This window comes from Lutra lutra, chromosome 15 (genome assembly GCF_902655055.1).
Source record: "Lutra lutra chromosome 15, mLutLut1.2, whole genome shotgun sequence".
Taxonomy (NCBI): domain Eukaryota; kingdom Metazoa; phylum Chordata; class Mammalia; order Carnivora; family Mustelidae; genus Lutra; species Lutra lutra.
In genome coordinates, this window is record NC_062292.1 from 10,759,865 (window position 1) to 10,786,073 (window position 26,209).

General features: G+C 48.8%; 1 protein-coding gene across 2 annotated transcripts in view; it reads right to left on the bottom strand.

The window, feature by feature from the left end:
* Nucleotides 1–26,209, bottom strand: part of SMYD3 (SET and MYND domain containing 3) — a 703,294-nt gene that overhangs the window by 47,454 nt on the left and 629,631 nt on the right. The gene's annotated exons all lie outside the window — the stretch shown is intronic.

The window sequence follows — 26,209 nt, forward strand, 5'->3', positions numbered from 1 at the left end:
ATTTGCCCCACCCCCCCAAGCCTGGCCTATTATCTCACTGGGCAGAGCCCGTGCTGTGCTTAGAGGCAGTTCCAGTGCCAGCCGGGAGGTCCCTGTCCCAGGAGCCTTCAGAATGAGCACACCTTCACACACACACACACACACGTGCGCGCGCGCCAACACACGCACACTCACACACACCACACTCACACTCCTGGGTCTTCTCTAGGTTTAATAGTCACCCAGCGGCTCAGTCCGCCCACTCCAGCACAAGGACAAGAAGGAAGTCTCAGGGGTCTTGGGCTAAGTTCTCTCTGACCCCTGGAAATGTCCTCTCAAGGCTGGGCCCATCCCGAGTGAGGCAGGGGGAGAGCAGAGAGGCCATCCTTGCTCAGCCATCGCTACGATTCCCATGTGCCCTGTTTTCCCTCACTCGTGCTGTCTGGACCTCTTCAAAGTGAACCTCCTGTTTTAATTCCCCAATTCTTCCCCGGTCTGAGGACGCGTCTCTTTCATTCTCTCAGGAACAGGCACCCTCTCTCCAGTGTCCTCTCTCCACTGCCCTCAGTCTGGCCTTGGCGTCCCCATCATATCCCACTCCCTCCGCTTCCAGCCTCACTGCCTACAGCCTGACTGCATCCTTGTTACCTTCTTTCTTCCTTTTTTGTGGAGTGTAACTGACATCCAGCACTGTGTCAGTTTCCCGTGTGCTGCATAATGACCTAATTTACATACGCCGCAGAATGGTGACCACAGTAAATTTACAGCATGCATCATCTCACCCAGACACACGGACACACAGATGGACAGACTACCCTCCTCACAACATCGCTCCACACCACACAGCAGTCACTGTGTACGTGACCTCCCCAGTGTTTCCCCCTCATGTACCTAGAAGTTCGTGCCTTGTGACCCCTTCCTCCCATCCCCTCCCCACCTCTGGAAGCCACAAATCTGATCTCTTAATGGGTTTTCTTTTTTTAAAGATTCCGCATATATGAGAGATCATAGAGTATTTGCATGTCTCTGTCTGACTCAGTTCACTTAGCATTGGGCCAAAATCCATCCATGTCACAAATGGTCAGGTTTCCGTCATTTTTATGGCAGAGTACTATTCCATTGTGTTTCTGTACCACATCATCTTTCTCCACTCATTTGATGAGAAATGCGGGCTGTTCCCATGTCTTGGCTACTGTTTCTTACTCACAACTCCTATGTCCATCCCTGATACGCATTCTTCCCCCTTCACGCATCCTTACACCCTCCATACTCCTCGCAGAAGAGCCCCCAGCTCTTCCCATACTCCAAGAACCCGCTACTCCCCAGAGAAATAACTAGAGTTCCCAGGGGACTCAGAAATGTGGGTGAAAGCTTCCCAACCAGATGGCGTGCACTGAGCACCACGGGAGGGCCTGAGCACCCAGGTCCGCACTCCTTGGACCCAGGGGTACGAGGGATGGGGCAAGGCGGTCTAGAGCACGGAGAGGGACAGGCAGCCAGGCTGGGGAGGAGCCTTGCCGAATCAGCAGGAAGGTCCACCATGTGCACCACACCTGAAGTCGCAGTCCTGTGAATTCTGACTCCTGCCCCCAGACCCACCTCAAATGGTGAGACCCTTAGAGCTGGCTTCTGTGAAGTACCTGCAAACAGCGCATTTGTCAGAATCACTGGTGAGTGTTATTACAGGTGGGAAAGCCTGCCTTCCGCTCTAGAAGTCCCTCTCCCCCTTTTTTTTGTTTTGTTTTTTAAAGATTTTATTTATTTGACAGAGACAGAGATCACAAGTAGGCAGAGAAGCAGAGAGAGAGGGAGAAGCAGGCTCCTCACTGAGCAGAGAGCCCGATGCGGGGCTCGATCCCAGGACCCTGAGATCATGACTTGAGCCAAAGGCAGAGGCTTAACCCACTGAGGCACCCAGGTGCCCCATCTCTCCTCTCCTTTCTAGTTAAATGAAAACTTTATGAGTTTGCATGCACGGAGTGTGGGATATTTATGACAAGAAGCAGATTCCGTTGCCCCGAGGCAGACGAGATGATGAGTGAGTTTATGCAAATGAGCGCTTTGATGCTTTGTGGTAAAGCGTAAATAACGTTAATCATGGGAGTTAAAGGCAGGCCACATTGTTCTCCAAGCCCTGGCGAGGCCCTGACAGAGAAGGCATACGTCCTGCCCTAGGTGAGGCTCTTGGTGATGTCTGTGAATGCACCTGTGCACCAGAGAACATTCCTGCGGCAGGTGCCGCTGCCCAGCTGCCCACCTCCGGCTGCAGTGCGCGAACTCAAGCCAACCCCGGGAGCAGATCCCAGACACCCCACGGTGGCATCTGCACTCAGAAACCTGGAGAAGGCCACCGGGCGCCAACTGACCTGAGCACACGGCCACCTGACCCACCCCATCCAGAGCCACTTCTCCTGCCCCATCTCCCTGTGACCCCTAACCCCCAACGACACTGCCTGTGTGCAGCTTCTTGAGTGTGCTGTATAGCTCCTGCCTCGGGGCTGTGGACGAGCTTTCCTCTGAGGTTGCCCTGGCCCCTCGGCTAAGCCCTATCACTCTCCCAGAACAGTGGACCCTCCCAAACCCATCCATCTCCACCCCAGACCAGGGCAAGTCCCTCCACCTCAAGCTCTCGTATTGCTTTCCTTCAAGCTCTTAACACCGTTCATCCCTATGCATGATGCTGTCATCAGCACGCTGTTAAGGTGTGCCCCTCGTGCGAGGGCGTAAGCTACATGGTGGCAGGGTCCACAGATGCTTTCCCGAAAAAACAACACTTGGTCCAGGGCTCGGCACATCGGGGATACTCAATAAATACTCAAATATTTGAGAATTAATACTCGAATGGTAGTAAAAATGTGGTCAGAGAGACTCAGGGAGACCGAGAGCACCGCCCCATCACGCTGCTCTAACTACGGAAAGACGCAGGGGGCTTCTAGAGGGCACCCTGGCTGAGAAACATGAAATCTATGAGAAACAACCAATAACGGAAACTTTGTTCTTACAGACCACACGGATGGTCCTTGAATGACACAGGGGTAAGGGGCACCGACCCCATCCACACAGCTGAAAAGCCATGTGTACATGATTTTGGACTCCCCAGATCCTAACTCCTACCAGCGTGTCACCGCCCTGAAGCCCTCCCGATAATGTCACCAGTCGGATCACACAAACTTGTCATGTGTATTAGTCACTGTATTCTTACAATAAACTAAGCTAGAAACAAGAAACTGTTCCTAAGAAAATCACAAGGAAGACAAAATACATTTATAGAACCATACTGTACTCAAAAAAAAAAAAAACCCACATATAAATGGGCCCGCGTAATTCAAACCCATAGTGTGCAAGGGCCAACTGTTTTTTTGTACAACAGCGTAAGACAAGACTGACTTTTTTGTAGTTAGTACTCAGGGCCCTAAAACAAGTAGTGGACAAGCCAGCACCACCTGTAGGAGAATGAAAGCCACCCAGAGGCGGGTCCCCGGGCCCCAAGAGAAGGATGCAGGCTAGCTGATGGTAGAGACTCCTCTCTTAGACACTGTAGCTCAAGATTGGCATGGCCTTCTCTACGGGGAAGAAACAGAAACTAGTGCAGCGACGGCGTGTTTGTGGTCAGTCGCACACAGCTGTACTGGAGTGAGTTTCATGCAGTTCTCATCACAGCATAAGGCGTAGCAATTCTCACCAAATTCTCTGTGCGTCACATAAAGTCCCAAGTTTATGCGGGCGAGTCAGAACTCGCGGAGTCCGAGCGGGCTTTTAAAATCAAGTTTCTGATGGAAGAACCAAATAAAAGGCCCCACTTAGAGAATTCCATCTTCAAGAAGTTTATTTTTGTCTGGTTGTGCTACACATTATACCAGAAGCAATTACAAATGTTTAAAATAGCTAAACTTTAAAAAATGTCTGTGATGCTTTTATATGTAAAAGCGTTTTCAAAACCAATAATAATGTCAATAAACAGAGTATCAGATTTGACAAGGTGGATTACGAAGTGGTTGAAAACTGTTCCCAGAGGATGTTGATTACTGTTCCCCTCCGGCCCAGAGGGCACTGGAAGCAGGTCGCCCTGGGGCTGGATTTAGTCAACGTTTTTAGCTACAATCTAGATGAAGAAATCGGAGACCCGTTCATCAAGCCTGCAGCTGCTACAAAGCTCAGAGGAAGTAACTGCTCTCTAATCTTGGCTCTGTTACCTAATCCACCAGACTCACCATGTCCTCATCTATAAAATGGGGATAGCGACTGCTCCGTCACAGGTTACCGAGAGGAATTCATGAGGTACAAGTGTGTAAAGTGAACCAGTAAGTTGGTTTTCCTCTTTCATACACAGTGATGGGATCGGGATTTTTAAAAGTGCCTTAAGTTAGGGAAATGGGTTGAAACAATCATTCTACCATAATACAAGGGGAATCCTGCAGTTAATTAAAGGCGGGGGGGGGGGGGAAGACTGTAGAAAAGGACCTACACAGAGACCGCGACACATGAAGACAACGAACGAGCAACAAAACCCAAGAACAAAATGTCAAAAACAAACTTAGAATAATGATTAAGGCTCTGCGCACCAGGCAAGTGATCCTACTGGTTAAAGAAAGGGGACATGTTCAACGACATCAGCACGATTCCCAGAGAACCGATTTCAGGAATGCATCAGTGTCGCAGCAAACATATCTCACGGTGTTGTATCTCGTAATCATTTGACTTACTGAAAGTAATCGGACTTAGGTTCACAGTAAGCCTGCATATAAGCAAAAGTTACTGAAAACTCAGAATGGGAGAGATCTGACTTGGCAATGCTCCTGAGATGGGGTTCTAGAAGTCGTCACGGGCCACTGCCACTCACAGCTAGTTCAAGTCCCGGAGTCGGGCCAAGTAGTAACCTCTCTTCCCCCGCAATCATGAGGAGAGTCTTCTTTTACTGTAAATTATGAAATTAGCTACCTGGTATTAAGATCAAAACTAATTTTGTTTTGGGGTGCCTGGGTAGCTGAGTCGGTTAAGTGTCTGACTCTTGATTTCAGCTCAGGTCGCCATCCAAGGGTCTTGGGATCGAGCCCTGTGTTGGGCTTCCTGCTTAGCAGGGGAGCCTGCTTCTCCCTCACCCTCTGCCTCTCCCTGCTCTCTTTCTCCCTCTCCCCCCCATAAAATCTTTTATTTATTGACTGATTTATTGATTTATTATTTTTATTTTTATTTATTTATTTAACAGAGAGAGACACAGTGAAAGAGGGAACACAAGTAGGGGGAGTGGGAGAGGGAGAAGCAGGCTTCCCACTGAGCAGGCAGCCCTATGCAGGGCTCGAGCTTAGGACTCTGGGATCATGACTTGAGCTGAAGGCAGACACTTAATGAATGAGCCACCTAGGTGCCCCTCTAATAAAATCTTTTTAAAAATGTTTTAAAAAATAATTTTATTTACTTGATCTCATACGAAAATGACCAGCTGTTTTCCAGGTTGTTTTGTTTTGATTTTGACTTCTGCCTCCCCAAAGAAGGATTGCTACACTCAAGATGGAATTCAGGTGTGCTTCAGCCACCCAGAGCAGTGGCTACCGGATATAGTCCAGGACCTGGCTCTGGGCCCCAGAGGTTTCGGACTTCTGAGATGATTCCTGTTTCCAACATTCCCTCATGGGCCTGTCTGTGACCTCAAGTTCTGTAGTTTCTTTAAAACCACAAAATCCAAGCTATGAAGAGGGTGGGGAAGGAGCCTCACTCCCCACTCGGGAAGGCCAGCATGGATCTCTGAAATGATGGACTAGGAGAGGGAGGACAGGACCAGGAAACAGGGCCTTGAACCCTAGCCTCCTTCTGACTCTGAGCATTTTTCTTAATCCACCGAGACTTGACAGTTTTATCTATAAAGTGAGAGGCTGTAGCTAGCTCATCTGTATGGCTCTCTCTAGTTCTGGAATTCTCTCATCTGTTCACTGCCTTGGCACACAGGTAGGCTGGCCTTCTGGGGACCCCGCCAACAGTGGCAGAATGAGTTAAAAAGCATGAACGTTCCAGACTCGCAGGATTGGCAGAGAAGCTTTATAGCTTCCAAGAACGTCTTCTATCCTTCTTCATTATCTGATTCACAGAACCTAATTTAATGGCAGAACTCCGTAAAGGCATGCCAGAAGCGCCGACTGGGACATGAAAGATGGTCATCTTGGGCGTGGGGCTCAATATGAATGACTTGCCATATGTTCGAGCGCTCTGTCATTTGCCTCCAGCTGTTTATACATCACACCGAGGCACAGGGGAGGTGTCAGCAATGAACCATCAACAAAACAATACCAATTTATGCAAGGTTTTCCAGACACGGTCCCCACTCCAAATCTGATAGCCTAGGTTGAACCATCCAGACTTGCCAATCCTGTAGATCAAGAACAGTTGCCTATGAATAGTTTCATGAAGTTACATCCTCCCAAAGATCCCTGGTGGCACCAGTATTCCTCTGAGTGTGACAACAGAAAGGAGATGACAACCCCCACATTAAGTCTGGTCACGTGGAGGTCAAATGCTTCTTACAGAACAAAGGGACAGTTACAGAAGTACCTTCTGGGAGTACTAGAATTAGGTGAGAATTCCTAAGGGAAAAAACCAAATTTCTAGATTTCTACAGTTAAGAGGGATGAATAGAAAAATGACCCAGTCACACAAACCCATCAGCTAAAACAGGTTTTTAAAAATGTGATGTGCCTGATTATGAAGCTAACAGACAGAGAGGTAAACAGAGAGATGGAGAGAGAAAATGCCCAGCTGTATCCTTTGAATCGTGGATTCAGCTATGCCTGAAGCCCGACACCCTGGGCTTTCTAGTTACATGAACCAGTAAATTTCTCCCTATTGAAACACACATTCACATACATACATACATACGTATATATATACAATAGCAATTATGATACATATATACACATACATATCATGCTAGAGCAAACTGTCTTAAAACGCTGAGCTGAAGCACAAGAGGTAGGATCCACTTCCTGTCAAAAATTCAAGAAAGCTTAGGCTTCTCATCTGATTGACAAATCCATGAGGTCAAGGCCCAAGTAGCTGCAGAGATGAACTGTTTCTCTAAGATTTTGGGTAAGAGAAAAAAAAATCTGTTTCCTATCAAAACAGGGGAAATGAAAGAGAAGCTTCTCATATCCATAGATTCGGCCAGCATGCTAGTGCCCGACACAGAGCTGAGAAGGGAAGACAGGGCTACTTCATAATCAAGTCTCCGGAACACAAGATAGAAGCCAGCTGGTTATGCCCTCATCACAGATGTGAAGCTGGAGGTCAGGTGGCCTGTGTCATTCATTGCACAAGCCAAGAACTAAGATTAGACTAAAGTTATCCAACTGTCATTAAAATTATTAGAATATTCCCATGTTATTTTAATAATAAAAAGATTAGAGAGAGGGGTGTCTGGGTGGCTCAGTTTGTTAAGCGTCTGCCTTCAGCTAAGGTCATGATCTCAGGGTCCTGGGACTGAGCCAATGCCAGGCTCCCTGCTCAGCGGGCAGTCTGCTTCTCCCTCTGCCCTTCTCCCCATCTTATGCATCCTCTCTCGCTTCTCTCAAATAAAATCTTTTTTTTTTTTTCAAGATTTTATTTATTTATTTGACAGGCAGAGAGCACAAGTAGGCAGAGAGACAGGCAGAGAGAGAGGAGGAAGCAGGCTCCCTGCTGAGCAGAGAGCCCGATGTGGGGCTCGAGCCCAGGAGCCTGGGATCATGACCTGAACTGAAGGCAGAGGCTTTAACCCACTGAGCCACCCAGGTGCCCCTCAAATAAAATCTTTAAAAAATATATTAGAATAGGATTCCACATCCCAAATCAGTTTTATCTCTTTTCTGAGCTGGCCGAACACTTGCTGACGGTCTTCCTGCCTACCTTCTGTTCTTACAATTTACCTACTTTGGCAAATAAAGATTGATTTTCACTTATAGCCAAAGTTCGTGGCATGGGCAAAGGGTAAGCTGGCACCAAAAAATATTTTGCTTTTTCCCATCTATTAGTCACCATCTGAAAATCAATACTCAGGGCTCAGCTCCCCGCGTTGCTCCAGACAACCAAAAGAAATTTGCACACTGCTCCCCGTTCAGACTGATGAAGCACGGTGCCATTATCCCGGGAGCTAATATGAGATTCAGTAGCTGCTGTCATACCTGATAAATATGCCTTCAGAATCCAGGCACGGGCACATTACTTGTAGAATCTGCGGCTGGGACTTTAACATAATTTATACTCCCCAGTCCCTCAGTACCGCTTCCCCCCCACTGGCCAAAGATTTTATTTGTTTATTTTTTAGGGGGAGGAGCAGAGGGAAAGGGGGAGAGAGAATCTCAAGCAAACTCCACACCGAGTACGGAGCCTGACACGGGACTCGATCCCAGGACCCTGAGATGGTGACCTGAGCCGGAATCAAGAGTCATATGCTCAAGTGACTGAGCCCCAAAGGCGCCCCCCTCACTACTGCTTTTGCATGTATGGCACGTGACTTAAGATGGGCTAAAGACACCACAGTGGGTCCCTTCTCTCCCATCCCATTATTGAGCTGGTTTTGCACCTTCCTTCTATCCCCGTCACTGTCTTGTACATACCAAGTGCCTCCTCCGGGCCCCGCGACAGGTTAGCTGCCGGGAAGATGGGGACAAGGCAGAAATAATCTTTCAGGTTGTTCAACGTCTTTGCCCCCCGCAGGAAAGCTCAGGAAGGGAAAGAGAAGAGAAAGCACTCTAGCCTGGACAGGTGTCAGGAAGTATTATAAAATGACTCGAAGCGGGGATGCAGAATTAAAATCTACCAATCACAGAATGCTGACGTTCTAGCCCAGGGACCAATCACCAAAACAGCAGCCAGCAGTATTTGCTTGCTCGGTGCCATGCGTTTGGCTAAGGTTCATCCCAGTTAGTCCTTATTAAAGCCCGACAAGGCAGGATGCAATAAACCCACTTCAGAGATGGAAAAACAGATGCTCAGGGAAGTTAAAAACCCCGTGTCTCCAACAAGAGGCCTCAAAGCAATGGAGTTCCAGCAAAAACCTATCGGGCTCCAGCACACACACGCTCACCCGCCGCGCTCTAGCGCCTGACTGTGCTCCTGCTCTTCCACCGGGCCCACCTGGACAGGCGGTATTTCCCAAGATGAATTTTTAAACATGGGAAACGTGTAAAGAGGAATGAATCCGACGGAGGCAGGCGTGCACGGGGGCCTCTGCTACCCATCCGGACCCGTGAAGCTGCCGCCGCCCGCATCACAGAGCGCTTCCCGGCACTGGTGGGGGAGCTGCTGGGGTGCGGGGTTGCGGGGGCGCGGGGTGTCCTGCTCAGGTGCACTGCGGCAGGCAGCTCTCACCCCCACCTCTGACCCAACCGACCGGGGCTGTTCTCAGCACAGAGACGTAATAGCTGATCAGGTCCCCATGGGGCCGCTGACCTCAGATCAGAATTCAAGAAATCACTTCCTAGCACAGCTCCGCCATGCAAAGACATTTCCAGCAGCACGGAGACAAGCAGGTCAGAGAGCTGTGGAGAGAGCGAGAGGAAAAAGCATCGGGCCAAAGTCAGAAAGGGTCAGCCCATGTAGCCCGCCTTCTGGCCAAATGCGGATACCCTCCCTGGTGACAAGTCGGGAGTGGACCCTAAACTGCACAAAGGCTACCCAAGGAAAGCGACACTGGCAGCAGACACATAATTACTGGCACACAGTAGTGAGAGCAACAACGGCCGACTCAGAAACGGCCTTTTGTTCACGGACTGGTAGTGATTTCCGGGTCTCTAAGAAACCAAATAAAATTAAAATGCATCATTAATAACCAAACAATACTTGACAATCCCCCTTTCCCTTCCAGAGACCCATCAGTGACTGCATCTGATCAAAGCTGAATTATTAAATGTCTATAGATTAATCCCATAACTCTCAAGGGCCTGCAGTTTGTAATTTCCCTGAAAAAAACAGACACAATCTACACCGTGAAAAATTTAATTGCACTTTAATTACCAGTTAAGCTGAATAGCATGAGCTATGGGTGCCTTCAATTTTTAATAGTCATTATGATTCCAAGAGAATTTTGAAGGGAAATAATTAAATCTCTTGGGAGGATTCTCTTCTTCTGCCACTGCCAAAATCAAAATGAGAACGGGCAAAAAAAAAAAAAAAAAAAGTAAAGGGTGATTCGAATTCTTCCAGATCATAACCCAGGCCGGCCCCCAGCTGCTCTCAGGCAGCTGCACGGCACATTTTCGTGATATGCTAACACAGAAACGAGTTTCCTGCAGTTGAGTTCTGCTACATTAAACAGATAAAGGCTCTTGGCCGGGGTGTTTCCTTTTTTTTTTTTTTTTTTTTACAAATCAGGTCCAGAGATGCCATGCTTGCTGCTTTGTTTCTCAGAGCTAGGCGAGCTAGGCAGCAGCATGGGCACGCGTTCCCCACGTCCCCACCTCCCGACACACAACGCAGGCCTCCACGCTCACCCGTGCACAGAGCCACACACCTTACCTCCCTGTTTCCACGATGTTTGCAAACCATCAGTTCTAAAGGGAGATGGGAAGAAAGTCACACCACCACACAAGTCTCTAGCAAAATGGAGCTCAGAAGGTCTTGGTGAGAACTCAAGGCTTAGCCTTTGAACTCTTTCAAAGAGCGGGCCTCCTGGGAGCTGGTGCAGGGGCAGATGGGGAGACAGCTGAAGGTGACCCCATCGCCCCTTCCTCAAGCATAGGTGGACCTTCTAAGCTTCTCAACGTTCTTGAGGTGTTGGGGTGTGTGTGTGTGTGTGTGTGTGTGTGTGCGCGCTGCCACTGTGGTGACGCACTAGTAGGAGCTTCATCAAAAGTGTGTACCTCGGTGTTAGTGACCGTCGACAGTGAGATTGCAAATCCATCTGTCAGACAAATAGGAGGAAATAAAGACGGTGCAGAACCACCTGTCACTTCTCTCTTCAGCTTTGCACCCATCTCCCTCCTCGGACCACCTCCAACTCTCCATCAAACCCACACCGACACCCAGTGCTGTGCTGACTGGGCTTCGGGGTGACTTCCCGCATCACTCTCAGTGACCCCACACCTGGGTCAAGCTGCAACCATCCCAGCAGTGCAGGTCCCAGTCAACAGGGGGGCAGCACAAGCCCCTTCTTTTTGAGTGGGTTCAGAAGGAGAAAAGAGTACTGTGTTAACTTTTCACAGCAGTACTCAGAGGTCCGCTTCTCGGGGTGCCCGCTGCTGCCCTCCTCAGGACGATAGCCAGTCCCATAGACACAGAGTCCTCAGGTTAGGGAGACAGGGAGGCGACACCAGGATGCCCTTCTTCGGATTACCAAGATTGCGAGATCGCAGCGGTAGGAAACGAGACACAGCACATGTGCCCGCTCAGGCAAACCTGGCTGACAGGACAGCCAGGTTTCAGGGGACAGTTTCAGGAGACTCTGAAATGAGGATCCAAGCCAGACCAGCACAGATGCTTCTAGAGCTCCTCCAGTGTCAGACGTGCTCTGGGGAATGACGGCACACAACTGGGGTACAGTCAGCCAGGGCTTCCATTCGGAGTCTCCCCAAATCCTCCTCCATTTCCAGAAACGTAACCATCCTTGTCTGCACAGGATTGGAACTGCCAAGACCATGGTCAGTGGGGGCACAGGAAATCCGTCTATGGCTCCTGTGATACGCCCAAAGCTCCGTCCGGGCTGGGGGGAGGGGATGATGCAAAGTCGATCAGTCCCCCCACCCCCGCCCCGAGCTGGGCTATGAATGCCCCGTGTTTTGGGGAGCACTGTGGTGCTGCACGTTGATGGGGCTTACCCCTGTGGCCTCGCCCCTTCCCTGGTGGGATGCAAATACAGGCTACCTCGGGTAAACAAGCACAACTCTTATTTATAGACCAAACACCTGCCATCAATTTAAACAGTAGTTACCTAACTTGAAAGTTGAGCAAGAGACTGAAAGCCCCCTTGAAGCAAGTAATTTCGAAGCAGCGGTTCGTGTATACAGATGTGTTTAAAGCCTACTTTAGAATGCTGTAATTATCATCAAAAAGACAGGATCCATTAAATATCGGTTATGCTCCGAGTAGCTGTACTCCCAGACAGATTTGAAATGTTGGAAGTCTTGGGTTTCTTAACACTATGCTTTTAACATGATTTCTTTAAAGGACGGCAGCCTCGAATCTTTGGAATTTGGAAAAGCACCTCATGTGAGGTTTCTGGAACAGTTAATGACACAATTTGCTTGTTCCTGTCGTGTTGCCTTTTCAACCACAGTGCCGCTTCCAGCCTCTACCAGACGCACAACAAACTCGGTATCTGGAGAGAGCGATCTTCCCCACACGAACAGTGATGGGTGAACAGATCTCTGACCCCAAGTGACTAATAACCATCACTTCCTGGATGTTAAAAATTAGACGGCGCACGGCGCGGGTGCTCTATGGGTGTTACTCCATTCCTATTTTGGATGAAGTCTGGAAGGCTGGGGTTGTTCACTTCACTTGCCATGTGATGAAAACTGGGGGGCTGAAGGCTTAAGTCTATTGCCTGAGATCACTCAGCTAGTGCGTGTAAGAGTCTGGATCTGCATACGCATCGGCCAGGCTCTGAAGTCCCCATTCTTTCCACTATATCATACTAGCTGAGAAAACGTCCTCTCTTCTTTGCCTAGGTTGTTTCAAAATTGATTTTTAAAAATGTATTTATCGGGGTGGGGGGGGAAGGACAGAGGAAGAGAATCTCAAGCAGACTCCTTGCTGAGCACAGCGCCCAACATGGGGCTCGCTCTCCCAACCCTGAGCTCATGACCTGAGCCAGAAACAAAGAGTCAGACACTTAACCAACTGTGCCACCAGGCGCCCCTCAAAACCGACTTTCTATTCACAGGGATAATAGAGAATGTCCTTCTGGAAAAAGACAATGACTATTTTCAGAGGCTTGAGATTGGCAGGACTTTTGGGGCATGAATCCGCCCATGGCCAGGATTCGGCTGCAAGACACGAGTTAGTCACATGTGTAGGCAAGTCATTCACCTTTGTGGACCCTAAGAACATCATAAGAAAGTGCCAGAGGATTTCAGAGTCCCTTTTTAAGTCTAAAATTCTATTTATCTCTGAGTCAATGATTGCTTTATCCTCTGGGGCCATGAAGACAGGCTTGTGAGGAGGGCTTGGGACAAGGTCAGTTCCCCAAATGTGTCAGCCGTCCTCCTGTAGGAGATGTTCCGTAATGTGTCATAGCTTTCCCCCTCCAGCAGGTGCCATGACTGCTGTGTGATGAGCATGAGGACGGGTGAGGCGGGAACACAGTCGCACATGCGTGGGTCCCATGCTTTGTGGGAGGCTGTGCTGAGCCATCACGGTCGTCCCCAGCTCCTCCCATTATGACCAACACGACACCAGCAGCAAGACTCAACTCAAGAGAGGGAGGTGCATTTTTCTGGGAGAACATGCTCAGGTTCAGTCTAGAGAAGCATCACCTCGGCAGGGTAAGTGGACAGAGAACATTCCTCATCATTTGGTGGGAATGAGCCACCCAGCTAGCAGCAGGAACAAAGGAGAAAGAGGTGCTCACCCCAGAGAGCAGCACGAAAGACCAGTGCTTTGTCGTTCGTCAGGATGCGATCATTAGCTGCTGTGGGCGAGTGGCTCTCTCCCAAAGGGGACACCAGGCTTTAATCTGAGCAAGGAACAGAGACGCAGCTGGGGGGGAAGGTGGGGAGGATGGGGCGCAGGAGGAGGGGGACCGCTAACCCGACTGCTCCATTCACTTCACAAGGTTCCCCTGGGTGAGAGTTACGATGGTCCCCACACCCCCTGAGAGGCAAACCTCCCTATCCAGGGCACGGCTCAGCAGGGGCCTCGAGATAAGAGTTAAAGGAATCCAGCCCTTGAATGAGGAAGGCTGCCTGGTAGCAGAAGCAGCCCTTACAGATGACAGGAAAGGAAGCTCTTCCACTAAGGGGATTCCAGAGGGAAATTAACCTGAAAAGAGATAACCAACAAAGACTTCGGAGAGCAAGCCCCATTCTAATTCACCTATTCACCTTGAGGGCATAGCTAGAGACTAAGTGGGTAATGGCCCAGCAAGTCAGAGTTTACTGGGATTTCTAAAAGGCCCACAGAAGCCCTCCCAGCAAGACCAGGAAGCTGGTGGAAGGCTCTGGAAACCACAAACAACGGGACCGATGGAGGAGCTGTCTTCAAGAGAAAGGCACAAACTGCCCGTTGACACTATTTGGGGGTGGGCCCCTCGCTGGTGGGGGCTGAGTGGAAACACTGATCGTAGCTGCTTTTAGGGGATGCGACTGTGGGTCTCCTCCCTGCTTTACCTTGTACACTTCAAGAAACTGTACAAGTTGGACGGCATTACTTTTACGATCAGGAAGAAAGAGGGATAATCAACAGAAGGCCAAGAGCTGTCGGTGCCACTGTGGGAGACACTGAAACGGACAGAAGTCCCTGCGGTGCACATCCCGTCTCGCAAGGATGTGCAACACGGCTGCTTAGGGAACCGTGAACTCCGGTTGGCCCCGCAGCTCTGAGCGACCGCGTTTGTGTTGCTGGGACCCTCCTGCCTTGAATGGAGACAACTTAATCACGCCCTCTAGAGCTCCCGCCAATTATCCAAGCCTTGGTCCTCCCAGAAATGTGAGGAAGTTACGGTGGGAAAACGTGTGAGGCAACACCAAGTGTCTGCACAGGTACAGCTCTGATTTAACAAACAAACAAACCCAATTCTTCTTTCTTGATCTTCTCCATTCACTGGGGCAAAAAGAGAACTCTAAAGCCTTGACCTTCTGGCTCTGCACACCCTCTGCACACCCAGGGACCCGTGAGCTGGTGCTGCCATAGGAGTGCATTCAAATGACACGTTTGATCTGGGCTGCTCTTTCTAAGGATTTGAGGTCACTTGGCCAGCTTTCCAAGGGCATCGGGGAGGACGGGTCTGGGACCTCCCACTGGCCAGAATTTTCACGTTCCCAGCAAATGTGCCAGCACCCAGATCTTCAGGGGCGAGCTCACAACCATGGATGTGACCGCACACACGCTCGCCTCTCTGCTCCCCAGGCATCGTTCTCACCAAAGGGGCTTGGGCTAGTGCTTGAGATGAATGAAGGTAAAACTCAGCTCATGGAGCCATCAGGGAGACAGAGGCTGGAACAGGAGAGTGGTCTGGATTCCTTCTCTACATCTTCAAAGAACAGGACTTTAGGGCAAGCCAGGTAATTCCTGTGGTGTAGCGGGACCTCCAATGCGAGACACAGAGCCGCTCCCATCAGGGATCCCCAACACTGAATTCCCAGGGACTCTGTCAGACACTGGAGCTGGAGTTTGGGATGGGCTCCGGCCTTGCCTCCAAAGTTATAAATGGATTCAAAACTCAGCAACAGAAATCTGGGGGCCCAGTGTTGCTTCTTACCCACAGTTACAGGAAGCCCAACATCACACCTGGAAAAACAGAGGAAGTCTCATTAACAAACGGGGGTGCCACTCAGTGGCAGAGGTGGGACTGTTGCTGGCTAATTCAGCACGAAGCGTTCCCTGCCTGTGGCCCGGGGGGGGGGGGGTGCCCATGGACACGGCAAGGCAGGGCTCTTGGCCCAATCTCCGTGGCCACCCAGGCCCACAGTGCACCCTAATTTTTCCTGAAGTAGAACTCAAGGATAACCTGCATAAGAATAGTTGGGGCGTTGGGTTAAGTGTCCAATTCTTGTTTCCAGCTCAGGTCATGATCTCAGGGACGTGAGACTGAGCCCCACATCGGGCTCTGCGCTCAGTGCAGAGTCTGCTTGGGATGCTTTCCCTCTTTTTCTCCTTCCCCTTTTGTCCCCCACCCCCACCCATCCCAACTCATGCACAAACACACACTCTTTCTCTCAAATAAATAAAATCACTAGGGGCGCTAGCTACACATGCATCCCAGACCAGCTGGGATCTGCAAGGGGGAAGGCCTCAAGAGTCCATGATTAATCCCAAGGGGTCCTGACGCATATTAAAGTGTGAGCATCCCACCCAAGCAAGGACTCAGATCCTGTTGCCAATGGCAACCTGATGAGTGGGGACAGAAGCGTCTCTGGCCCTGCAGTCCCTCCTCTGTGACACGGTTCTCAACACCCTTCAGAGACGAGGATGGTAACAAAAGGTAATTTCTTTAGCACTTTACAGTCTACAGTCTACAGTCTACAAAGCATGTCCACAGCCTCTGGCTCACGGCATCAGCCCCTCTGAGAATCTCTCTTTCCACACTCAGGAAAGGACAGGCCTGAAAACCACTACCTGGCCTGCTAGGAAAGCGCAGAGCTGAGGCTTCAGACCTGGGTTTGTGATTTCACAACTGGTGTGTCTGCCGTCCTCCCGAGCTGCCTCCCGGTGACTCAGGCATGGGCCCACGCCATCTGCCTTCTCTGGGTGAGTGGGTAAGTTGCAGTCCACAATTCTTTTAAAAGAGCAGCACAACGCCATGGAGGAAGGTGGACCAGAGCCCCTCATGGACACCGTGATCAAAGCCCTGGCGTGTGGGGGGAGGAGCAAGCGTGTCCATCCATGCTCAGAGATCAAACAAATAGAACCGAGGGCTCCTTCCTGTCATCAGCCTCTCTGCTAAACCTCTCCCCCAAGAAATCCAGAATTTTCTCCCAGTGCGTTATGATGGAGCATCCATTGAAGAGGAAACAGAGGCTGCTTGAGTGCAGACAGCAGTGGGAAACTCCCCCGCTCCGGAGAGCACTCCCGGGGGGCCCGGCACCATGTCTGAGTGGGGAGTGGGGTTTGTGCTCCTGTCGGCCGTAGCCACGCTCAGATGCACGGGACCCTCGGACACCCTTCAGGACAGGAAGCTGGGAAGGCAGCATTCAGCTGAGCCACTGCCAGCCAGACAGAACCCCCTCAGCCAGACCTCTGCTATGAGAGGTCCTTTCAGCTACGTAGAAAGAGCCAGAGTCAGACAGTGGTGCTTGCTTTCCCAGCTGAGGACGAGGACTCCCTAGCAGTCACTGTCCATCGCCATGCCGCTGACCTTCAGGCCATCGCCACCCACCGCCCCTCCAGTGTGGCTCCTCTCCTCGGCCCCTTGAGGGGCCCTCGAGGCTTTCTTCGACTCTTCCATCAGAAGGCACTTTCACCCATGTGACACAAAGCCTATTTTTATAAAATCCTCCACCAGAAAACAGTCTTCAAATCTTTACAAGGATAGGGCTGAGTCAAAGTGAGGGCTTAACACACAGAACTGGTCCCCTGCTGTGGTTCCGGCCCCTCCAGGATGCTCAGACGCTGGGAGAGCAGAGGGGTCCCTGGGCCCTGCCTTCTTCAGTGTGCCGTTCTCTGTCTGCCTCCCCACAGGCACAAGGGCCCGGATAAGGGAGAGCATAGTTCTGTGCTGTGAAGTATGGAATGATTGAGGAAGGGGGCTGGGTAAGTCAACACAAAAGGGAACACAGCTCATTGGAGGAACGGCATTTGGAGGGCCTGATTCCTATCGTCTTTCTTGCCCCATCTTTTCTAGGATAATTTAATTTTTTAATTTTTAATTGAGGTACAGTTGGCATATAATAGTAAATGTCAGAGTGATTCGCCAATTACATACGTTACAAAATGCTTTATTACCACAGTAAATGAATAAGTGAATAACAGACGACTCTGGCCTGTATGACGATATTATTGACTGGATCCCCAACACCGTACATTGGATCCCCATGATTTACTTTATAACTGAAGTTTGTTCCTCTTCATCCCCTTCACCCAGTTCGACTATTCCCCCCACCCCCTCTCCTTTGGCAACTACCAGTTTGTTCTCTATATTTGAGTCTATTTCTCTCTGTTGTTGTTTGTTCATTTGTTTTGTGTTTCAGATTCCATGTATGAGTGAAGTCATACAGTATCTGTCCTTCTCTGTCTGGCTTATTTCACTTAGCCCCAATACCCTCTAGGCCCATCCAAAATGGCAAGACTTCATTCTTTTTTATGGCTGAGTAATATTCCATAGCACATGTACACCACAGCTTTATTGTAACCATAACAAAGGGAGAGGAAAAAGAAACAAAAGACATCCAAATTGGTAAGGAAGAAGTTAATCTGTCTGCAGATGTTGACATGATGCTGTTTGCAGAAAACTCTAAAGGTTCCACCAGAAAATGATTTGATCTATTAAAGAACTTCAGTAAAATTACAGGATACAAAATCACTAAGGAGAAATCTGTTGCATTTCTATATACCACTCACAGCAGAAAGGGAAATAAATAAAACAATGCCATCAAAACACATATAAGAGCTAGAAATAAATTTAACTAAAGACCTGTATTCTGAAAACACTGATAGAAGAGATCAAAGGTACCACAGATAAATGGAAAGATATACCATGCTCATGGACTGGGAGAATTAATACTGTTAAAAGGTCCACACTGCCCAAAAAAACCTACAGAGTCAATGTAATCACTATCAAAATACCGACTGTGTTTTTCACAGAACTCGACCAAAAAACCCCTAATATTTGTATGGAGCCACAAAAGACCCTGAATAGCCAAAAGACAATTTGAAAATCTTTTTTTTTTTTTTTTTTTAACCCTCTGTCTCTGCCTCTTCCCTAACTTTTGTGTGCTCGAGCTCTCCCTCACTCCCTGGCACAGGCCTGCACTCTGTCTCTCACGTACACGCGCATTCCTTTTTCTGAGGCTGCAGGCGTCGGTGCACGGAGAGGCATACCTTAGAGAGACAATGAAGGAAGGGGAAATAAGAACGTATAGCCTTGCATACAAACATCTATGTTTGGTGCTGCAATTTCTTGCGCCAACTGTTTCGTCCAGGCAAAGCTCCCACTCATGTCAACAGTCTCGGTAGGATTTATCAAATTCGGCCATATGGATGGTTTTCATAGATGCTCATTCAAGAAGCTCTCGCTATTCCCACTTCCCCTCTGCTGACTTCCTCTCCTCCGTGTTCCCCCCGCCCCCGCCCCAGTCATTCACTTCAGCTGTTGGGTGACCTTTCAGAGAAGCCTAGAAGACAGGGAATTCGGCTCTCTTACTCTGCTGACAAAAGGACAGGCAAAATAACAAGAATGCCAGCCGAGGAGAGAAAATTGGAAGAACTGCTCTGATTCTATGGCAGATGCGCTCCACGATAAGGCTGCACCGTACCGAGAACTCTGGCAGGGCCCTGGGTACGGAGGGTGGGCGAGGTTCCCAGATTCAGCCTGTCACAGCGGACTGCACCAGGGAGGGCGGCGTGCTGCTGGAGAAGAACAGTGCACAGGGGCTGCCACAGCCGAAGGGACAGCAAGGCACCGGCTGCTCACACGCAGGGATCCGAAAGGCCAGGATCACATGCTCTGTGGCAGGTCCACTTACTCTCCCACTCAGGACTGCCAGGAACAGGGGGTTCTGCCCCTGTCATCACAGCCACCTTGTGAGTTGTGTCTGAAGGAAGCAGAGCCCAGGCCACATAGCACCGCTGCCTACGGGGTTTTTGTGTGGCAAAGAGTGCGAGTGAGCGAGCTGGCTCTGTGGTCTCTCTTTAAAATCTCATCGTGAGTGCCCCACTCTTGTGACATGCCTAAACCTGATCACCTGCAAAGGCCCCACCTGCAAACACCATCACGTTGGGGGTTAGGACTCAACAGATGAAATCTGGGAGCTGGGGAAACTCAGACATGTGCATGCGTGAGCGCACATACACATACACACACACACACACACTCAGCCCGTAACAGTGGCCCCTTCATCTGGCCTGCTTCCCCACATCCAGGCTAGTAGAGGCTCATAAAGTGGAATAAAGCCCAACTTGGCCCTCCCTGAATGCCCCCTTTACATAATGCCTTTGTGGTTTGTGCAGCCCATGAGACTGCGAGCCTGGTGGGGAGAGGAGAGAGGCATCGATGTTAGTAAGAGCAAGAATGGGATGATGACAGGTGTGCTCACAGGGCGTGTGTCCAAACACATTCTTATTTAGTTCCTTAGACAGCCTGTGAGCTAGACAGGAATTATGCATACTTATATCTATAAAAATCTAAAGTTTAGAGAAATCAAGGAACCTGTTCAAGGTCACAGCCCCAGCAATGGTGTATTTGAGATTGGAACTGAGGGATCTAAGATGGTTTCCATTATTTTCTTCCCTGAAGGCAGGGACTTTCTGTGCTTTAGTGTCTCAGTATCTCTGCTTCTGCTTCCAGCACCAAGCATCACATACCGCATCACATATTTATTAAATAAAAGCTAGAGAAAATGCATCCCTCCACCAGATTTTGTCCTCCATCCCAGTTCAAGAGTGTTGGGTATATTTGCAAAGTTGTGCAAGAAATTTGCAGAACTTTTTCATCCTGCAAAATCAAAACTTTATCCCTGTCAAACATCTCCCTGTGTACCCTACCGCCAGCCCCTGGGCACACCATCCTACCTTCTATTCCCAGGAGTTTGACGACTTCAGATACCTCGCCTAAGTGGAATCATAACATTAATATTTTTTTCGTGATGGTCTTATTTCACTTAACACCATGTCCTCCAGGTTCTTCCATGTTGCAGCATGACAACATCGCCTTCTTTTTCAAGGCTGCGTAACATTCTGTCGTATGTTCCCACAGGTGTTTTGATGCCTTGTTTCAACAAATGGTTTCCTTAGAAGCCTCTTTCAATTCAGACTCATTAATATGACCACTCCCACTGTCACCTGCTGAGCACTCCCACTGTGCCAGTCAGTTCTCACCCTGTCTTTGGAGCAACCCTCGAAGGGCATTATTGTGCTCTGCAGAGGACAAAGCTGAGGCCCAGGGACATCCAGGGACATCCATCTGAGCACACTGGCACATGTGGCTCACTTTGAAGCTGTGTGACCTCGAATGTCCATCTGGAGGCTGCTCTCCCAGGCCTCTCTGACTCAACAGCTGCTGTCCATCAGTAGCTTGCCTTCTTTCCACCGAGTGACATCACAGAGACACATGCTGAGGACCAGACGCAGAAGGTGATACCCGAGGACACAGTGCCCCTGAGCTGCAGGGGTGGCCTGGAGCCCTAAACTCTCCACTCCTGCCCAGGGCTCTCTGCCCTGCTCACTCGCCTCCTGCCTCCCCAGCCATTCCCCATCTGGGAGACCTGTGTACCTGACTTCTCACCCAGTCCCAATCCCCTGATTTCCTCAAGGCCCAGGCCATGACTCGCTTCCTGCTGATCATCAAATGCTCCCACTGATGCTCCCCGTACTTTGCTCCTCCTTTGCACAGCTGAACCGAGCTAACGTGCACTCTCACAGGGGGCATTACACACTGCCGTCTGATCCTCTGAGAAGGGAGGTGTGTTCCTGCCACCCCGACCAAGCTAAGGGGATGTGGCCCAGAGAAGTGCTTTTTGGCCAGACACGCCACAGAACCATGCACTGTAAGAGCTGGATGGGCCCTTAGGAGCTCCTGGCTCAACTTTCTGTTCTCCAGATGAGAAACTGGAACCTAGAGATGGAAACTGACTTGTACGGTTACAGAGCTAATTAATGAAGACTCGGGTCCAGAACCCGGTCTTCTGCCTCCTGGTTGGTCTTCTCCCACTGCTCCTGGTGCCAGACCCCATTTCATCAGGATTCTTTAGAATTTCTCTGCAGAATTTTGCCTTCAGGCCCTAAGTGGGCAGGCACAAAGAGAGAGGTTAAATCTTACATTCAGTCATTTTAAGGGCATATGAAAGGACTACTTTTTTATTTCTAGAGGGGAAAAAGAGATAAAAAGAAATATTGAACGGAAAGAAATGAATAAAGAGTAATGCAAATTCTCAGTCCTTATCCCGATATTAAATGGCTGGAAGACAAGACATGCTCTGCCTGCTCTTCCCCCACTGCCTGCCCCCCCGACTCCAATATTGCCGGCTCTTAAGGAAGGCCAGAGAAAATGCAATGCTCTCCAGGGTGAAGTGTGAAAATCCAGAGAAGGGCGTTAACGTTTGATGACCTCAAAATTCTTTAATAAATTAACTTTATTAAAGGATCGCTGGTTCCTTAGCACCTTGAAAATGAAATTACACCTTCTAGAAAATATATATTCACCTCATTTGCAGGTCTGCTGTATGGTTATTGCTACCACATCTCCCTTTCCACTACGAAGAAAGGAAATCATACATTTCAGCAGCATTTCACAGCCTACAAAATGCCTGAACACATTATTTAAAAAATTTTTTTCCATATAATAATCCTGGAGGAATACATAATTGAGGTTATTATTTATTTCCTTAATCAACAAGTGTTTATTGGGAGCCTACAACGTGCTGGGCACGATTCTAGGTCCCAGAGACAAAAGATGAAAACAAAGCCAAAGTTCCAGCTCTCTTGGGGTTTATATCCCAAGTAGCTCCCCTTTCACGGGGGAGACCACGGAGCCTTACTTAGATAGGGCATCAGTGATCTGCCCACGCTGTTCCGTCTGTGAGCAGGAGGGCTGTGGCTTTGGCCAGGGGTTGAGATGCCAGTTCCGGCTCTTTCAGCCCCCGTGTACTCCTGCTTTGTGTAAGGGGTATTTATTTTTGCTGAAATCAAGAGTCTCTATGTTCTCCTGACACCTGCTCCTCAACTTGGGAAGCAGCTATGCAGACTAGGTGGTCCCTCAGACAAGCCAGAGTGACTATCCAGGAAAGGCTCCGGTCTTTCTTTTTTAAAAGATATGTAACATCTGGATATGTGCATGACATAGGTAGTTGGATCCCTACCTCATTCCATATACAAAACTTAACTCAAATTAGTCAAAGACCTACACATAAAAACTCAAACCACAGAACTCGGAGAGGAAAACATGGGTATAAATCTTCACAGCCTTCTGTTAGGCAGTGCTGTCTTAGATATGGCACCAAAAACAGAAACAAGAAAACATAATTGGACACCATGAAAATTAAACACTTTTGTGCTTAAAAAAAAAAAGGCAAAAAGATAACCCACAAAAAGGGAGAAAGTATTTGCAAATCATAGATGTGGTAAAGGATTTGCCTCTAGAACTTATGAAGAACTGCAGCAACTCAATAATGTAAAGACAAATAACCCCATTAAAATATGGGCAGAGATCTGAACAGACAGTCCTCCAAAGAAGCACCACAAATGGCCAATAAGGCGAATCAAAACTACAGAGCACACCCACCAGGACGACTGGGGAACTGAGCAGATGGGTAATAACAGGTGATGGTAAGGAGATGGAGGAACTGGAACGCTTCTGTATCCCGGAGGGAATGTAAAATTACGCACATCCTCTGGGAAACAGTTTTGCAGTTCCTGAAAATATCAAATACAGTGTGACCATGTGACCTAGCAATTCCACTCCTAGGTATATGTTTGAGAGAAATGGAAACTTATGCCTCTAACACATGAAAAGATGCTCAACATCACTGATCTTTGGGGAAATGCAAATCAGAGCCACAGGGAGCCATCACCTCACCCTGTCAGAGTGACTAGGATCAACAGACACAGTAAGTGTTGGCGAGGATGTGGAGGAAAAGGAACCCTGGCGCACACTTGCTGGGAACGGAAGTTGGTATAGTCATTGTGGCAAACAGTATGGAGTTTTCTCGAAAAATTAAAAACAGAAATCCCAGGTGATCCAGTAATTACACCACTAAGCATTTACCCACAGAAGACAAAAGCATGGATTTGGAAAGATCTATGCACCCCTATGCTGACCACAGCACTATTTATAAGAGTCAAGACATAGAACCAATCTAAGTGTTTGTGTCACACACGCGCGCACACACACACACACACAGAAATGTTACTCAGCCATAAAAAGAAGGAAATCTTGCCACCTGGGACCACATGGATGGACCTAGAGGGTATTATGCTAAATGAAATAAGTCATAGACAAATACCATACGATTTCACTTACATGTAGAATCTACAAAAAAACAAACAAAAACCAAAAAAGCAGAAACAGAACCATAAATACAGAGAACTGGTACTTGCCAGAGCAAAGGGGATGGGGGAGAAGGGGCAAAACAGGGGAAGGTAAGTGGAAGGTGCAGGCTTCCAGTTACAGAATGAACAAGTCACAGACAAAGGCAACAGCACAGGGAATACAACTAATGGTATAACTAGCTACAACTAAGGCTGTACATGACAGGCGGGAGCTACACCTGTGGGGAACCCAGCATCATGTACAGAGCTGTTCAATCACTAGTTGAACCCCCGAAACTAACACAACAGTGTGTGTCAACTTGAATAAATTTATTAATACTTTAATAAAGTTAAACACATTTGGATTTCCCCCCCAAAATAGTTCCCCAAACATGTCCACAAAAAATGTGTACACAAATGTTAGTAACAGCATCTTTTTTTTTAGGATTTTATTTATTTATTTGACAGAAAGAGAAAGTGCACACAAGCAGGCAAAGGGGTTGACAGAAGGAGCAGCAGACTCCCCACTGAGCAGGGAGCCCCATGTGGGGCTGGATCCCAGGACACTGGGACCATGAGCTGAGCCGAAGGCAGACACTTAAATGACTGAGCCTGCCAGGTGCCCCCTAACAGCATTATTCTTAATAGCCCAAAGTGGAAAGAGCCCAAATGCCCACCAATGAATGAATGGATAAAAAATATGGTATACCCATAAAATGGCATATTATTTTCCAATGAAAATATATGCTACAAAATGGGTGAACCTTGAAAACAGGTAAAGTGAAAGCTAGTCAAAAAGGCAAAATGTTGTATTATTCTATTTACATAAAATATCCAGAATAGACAAATCTAGAGACAGAAAGCAGATTGCTAGCTGCCCAAGACCAGAGGGCTGGAGAGGCTGGGGAGTGAATCCTAATGGTTCAGACTTTCTTCTGGGGTAATGAAAGTGTTCTAAAATTCAATGCAGGGTGCCTTGGTGGCTCAGTGGGTTAAGCCTCTGCCTTCGGCTCGGGTCATGATCTCAGGGTCCTGGGATCAAGTCCCGCATCGGGCTCTCTGCTTCCTCCTCTCTCTCTCTCTGCCTCTCTGCCTACTTCTGATCTCTCTTGTCAAATAAATAAAATCTTTAAAAAATTCATCACGTAAAAAAGATGCTTATGTGATTCTATAAAAATATACAAAAAGCCATTGGATTGTACATTTTAAATGAGTGAGTTGTATGCTAGGTGAACTACATCTCAATAAAATGGTTTTAAAGAAGCAAAAGTGATGCATAATCTAGGACGGGCGCTGAGGAAAGGCCAGCCTGGTAGCTACGTGTGTCAGTGAGCAGGTGACTGGCCTGGGCACCACCTTGTCCTCCATCATCTGAAGCCTACAGGCAGGGATCTCCAGGGAACTGCCTAGAACAAAAAAACCTGACAAGGAATGATCAAGACCTATTGCCCAGGCTACCATAGAAAGTAGAAAGCCTAGTGAGGACTGTTTTTCTGGGCAACACCCAGCACTGGTAGGACTGAAAATTCATCCAAGCAACATAAGCTCTCGGCCGGTTTGCTCTCCTCTCACTGGAGATAGGCAACACCTGTCTTCAAGCTGGAAGAGATGGATTTCCGTCTTCTTCCTCTCCAAACATCCCCAGCCCCTCGCCCACCAAGCCAGTCCTGAGCTCCAGAGCGGTCATCTGGAGTAAACCTTAAATTCTTGGTGGGTGGCCTCTCAGCACAGCCCCCATCCCTCTCGACCTCACAAGACTTGGCCTGGTTTCTCTCGCCACAAACAGCAGTATCGACAACCTCATCCAAATTCCGCACGCCTCTAAACCAAACTTGAGCTAATCCCAAGTAAACATTACTTGAACTTCAAAAGTCTGGTCCATACATTTGTGTGAACGCCACGCTTCTAGATACTTGAGCCAGGGCCTGCCTTCAGGGACTGCTTTCCTACGGTGACAGCTCTCCACCTCACGGAAACCGACACAGGACTGTCCTTCACAAGAGAGCTCCACATAGGGGCTTGAATGACCCGTTGGTGAAAATCTAGAAGCTCTGTGTCCACTGATGGAACTCCACCCTGATGGATGCCAACCAGGAAACTGCCCTTCTGGTCTCCACTGGTGGCAAGGACTAGCACTGGGCAAAGACACCAACCTGAGAAACACTTCCAGGTCCTTCCAGACCCACGACCCGAGGCTGCTCTGGAGAAAGCGTGTGCCTCCCTAACATTCTCTCTCATGGGCTGTTCTGCCACTTCAGCTGGGGCTGACCTGACCCCTACAGCCTTCTCTAAGAAGAGCCATTAATAACTGGAAGTTTCCATCAGCTCCAAACACACCTGTCACTCAGCCCACTTGACTGCATCCCTCACGCAAAGGTTGCCAACATTTGGACCAAGTCCGACAGTATTTTTCATTTGAAGTGGTTTT